A 3,668-nucleotide genomic window follows, 5' to 3' on the forward strand; every position below is an offset into this window, starting at 1 on the left:
AATAATAATAATAATAATAATAATAATAATAATAATAATAATGATAATAATAAGTGTATGTATGATCATATATACATTATATAACATGTTATCAGTGATGATTGAAACCAAAAGAATGGATGAGATTCCTTGCTTTAGAATAGAATGTGCAGAGAGACCATAACCCTAGGGAACTACAACCTTTAGGGAATCAGTGGGGTTACTCCTTTTCTTAGTTGGTTTTGTTCACTGCCATATTCCACCATCTGTAATAGGCCCTGGCATGCTATTCAACAACAAAAAAAAGTTGTTCTATGGAATGCTCCAGTATGTCACTATTTTTCTCAAGCTCCTTTGTAAATATTCTTTTTCATTCTTAGAACATGACCTTGCCTTTCAAATAGCAGAAAAAAATAGACTTTCTATGAAAATTCATTGATCTTTTTGTCCCCCGACCAAACTTATAGAGATGCTTATATATATATATATTTAGTATCTCAGGAAATTGATTCTCTTAGTATTTGAGGGTAAAACTTTTTTCTTCTTTTCTGGATCCCATTCCATCCTCTTTATCCCCAGACTGTGATCTATTCATTTTCTCTCCTTTATTGATGCCTTTCTTTAACATGAGCCTACTCATGTTTTTCCCACTTAAAACTAATGCTCATGCTGTCTTCTGTCTCTCTCTTTCTTTTTGTCTTCCCTAACTCCTTTCTAACCATTGTTTTATCTCTTTTTTCTTCATTGTCAAACTTCTTCTCTATTGATTCCAGCAGCTCTTTTGATGCAGCCCCTGCTACTCCATCAAAAGTACTCTAAGGTTAACAATGCTCTGTTCTTTTCAAATCCAATGAACATTTTTTATTATTTATCTTTCTTGGCTTTTCCTCCATATGTTGGGAATATTGACAAATTCTCTCTTTTGAAAATTCTCTCCTTTTTTGGTTTCTACAATATCTCTCTCTCTCCTGATTCTGGTTTGAAGTTTAGAAAAGAAAATTAGTTTATAGATGTGGATTTGAAAGCCAGTAACATATTAATAATGGTAATTGGAATCAAAAGAATGGATGAGACCCTGGTAGAGTATATTTAGAGAGAAGAGGACCTTGAATAGAACCCCAAGGAACTACAGCATTTAGGGAATTGGTGGGGCTACCCTTTTTCTGACTCCTTCTTATGTACCTCTTTCTCTGTCCAGGTCTCAGTTGCTGTTGTTCCCAAAGATTCCATCCATGGCTTTTAACTATATTTTCCCTCATAATCTTCCAGACCAATCTCATCTATACCTAGGGCTTCAGTGACGACCTATACTCTGCTTCTCCCAAATTTTCATCTCAGGGCATATACCTGTCCTAAGTGCCAGATGTATGTTTATATTTACTCATGTAGTTCTTTACTTTCACATCCCAAACCTTTCTGGACTCTCCCAGCGAGAGGCAGGGTAACACTTATGTTTTTTGTATTCATGTGTATATTTCCCTATTGCCTTATTTTTCACATTGCAGCAGAATTGTTTCTCTGTCTCTTTAACTAGGTCCTAAGTTTCTTGAAGACATACTATATTTTAATTTATATATTGTCCAAGATTTGTCACCTAGCACATTGTAATCACTCATTTTTTTTCTTGTATGAATGCATGAATTTGAAATCTAATGCTGTCATTAAATATCTTAATTCTGTCTCTAAGATAAAATAAAATTTCTGGTAAGAAGGTCAGATGTGTCATTATTCAAGTAATTGATAAAAAGCTTGAAAATTTTTAGCTCAAGGACAGAGTCCTGTGTTGTGCTTTTAAAGACCCCCCCACCCCTCACCCCAGCCCCAGGTTGTTACTGATCAGTGTTTGGGTTTTGTTCTTCAGTCCAGCTAATTACATTATTATGCAGCCTGTGGTTCTTCATCTGGTCCTGGAGGATATAATTAAAAATTGTTAAATGGTTGACTGAAATCATGATAAAATGTAAATCACACAGATAGATATGCACCTCTCAGTAACACAAATTTTGACATAAGGCAATTGGCAATTAATATCTTGAGTATCTTCAGGTAAGCACCTCATTCTCAAATAAGGATAAGCTAAAATTCTTATCTTCTATGAGGAGAGGATAAATTGGTGGAGGGGAGCAAAACAATAGGCAGCTGGGTCTCAAAGAGCAGAGAGGCTGAGAGTGAACATGTTTCTAATATTCTCTTCTCCCGATTTCCCCAGGTTGGTTGACAAAGCTAAGGTCAATTATGTAGGAAGCATTTGAATTGCTGCAGCTATCCCAGAAGTTCCAGTTAGCCATAGGATAATTAAGAATTGTCCCCTTGGATAATTAAGCTAGAGGGGCAAATGCCACTGTTCAGTACCAAACCATAGTTGGACTTAGTTGGATTTTGATTCCTGCAGCTGGAATGTAGCTCTTCTATGCTCCTCAAAGTGTGGACCACAGACCACATGTAAACACACACATACACACACACACACTATTGACTATTGAAAAGAATAAGAAAGAATAACAGAAGGGGATTTTATTAATCAGAGAAGGAGGTAAAGTATAAGTGTACAAATTGGTGATGACTTACTGCTAGTTGCTTACCATGAATGTGAAAACATCAGCATAATTTTGAGAGTGAGATCTCCTCCCCATTAATATAATAAAGTTGTCATAAAATTTGAAGTCTTAAAATTGATTTAAGAGCTGTGGGGATCTCTGTATTTGTGGTCCTGAATTTTGGTTGGGGAATGTGAAATGTATCTGAATCTTGCCCTAAACGGAAACACAGGTAAGTGAGATACAGCCATTTCTTCTCTTTTCAGTTTTTCTTCACTATGACTTTGATGAGGAAATTTTGCATGGTTTTTTTTTTTGTCTTTTTTCGTGACCGGTAAGGGGATTGCAACCCTTGGTGTGGTGTCGCCCACACCGCGCTCAGCCAGTGAGCGCACCGGCCATTCCTATATAGGATCCGAACCCGTGGCTGCACTCTCCTGAGTGCACCACGGGCTCAGCTCAAATTTTGCATGTTTTAAAAACTAAATTGGAGGATGCTATGGACTTTACTCACTTTTTCTTCAAATAAATTTTTGGCAATTATTCAGTTATTTTCATTGTTTTGAGAAATTCTCTTTCGGACATGGTCTAGAGTAACAACTATTGAGCTCCTTTTAAAGCTACGAAATTTGAGGTTAATAAGTTAATGTGTCAGATGATTACAAAACTGTAAGCTAGGAAGAAAAGTAAGATTTTTCCACTTTCAGAAAACACTCTATTTATTAAACCCTATGTTGCCACACACTTGGAAAGAAAATTCAGCACTACCAAGAGTCTTTCAAATTTTAGGAGAAAAAAATAGGGACATTTTCTCTTATCTTTGTTTCTAGTAACTCATTTTGGTAAAATTTTTTTTTGCCTTTTATATCCATTTCTAGTTTTTTCTTTATTAGCAATTGAGTTATAATCTCAGAGGATGTTGGTGGTGGAGGAAGATTAGGGATTATTTGTCACATCAGTTGATGAACTAGTTTGGATGTTTCGATTAAAAGTTAAAGTTGATTGTGTTCATCTGGAAAGCAAACAATTTTAACAATTAAGGCTTAAAAATCGTGAGTGTTACATCTAGCTGCTCCAACTATAAGGTCTCGATTAGCTCTGTGTCATGAATCCTTCTCTGGAACAGCCTAAGTGCTATATACTGCATAGGAG

This window comes from Galeopterus variegatus, unplaced genomic scaffold (genome assembly GCF_000696425.1).
Source record: "Galeopterus variegatus unplaced genomic scaffold, G_variegatus-3.0.2 Scaffold1874, whole genome shotgun sequence".
In the NCBI taxonomy this organism is placed as follows: domain Eukaryota; kingdom Metazoa; phylum Chordata; class Mammalia; order Dermoptera; family Cynocephalidae; genus Galeopterus; species Galeopterus variegatus.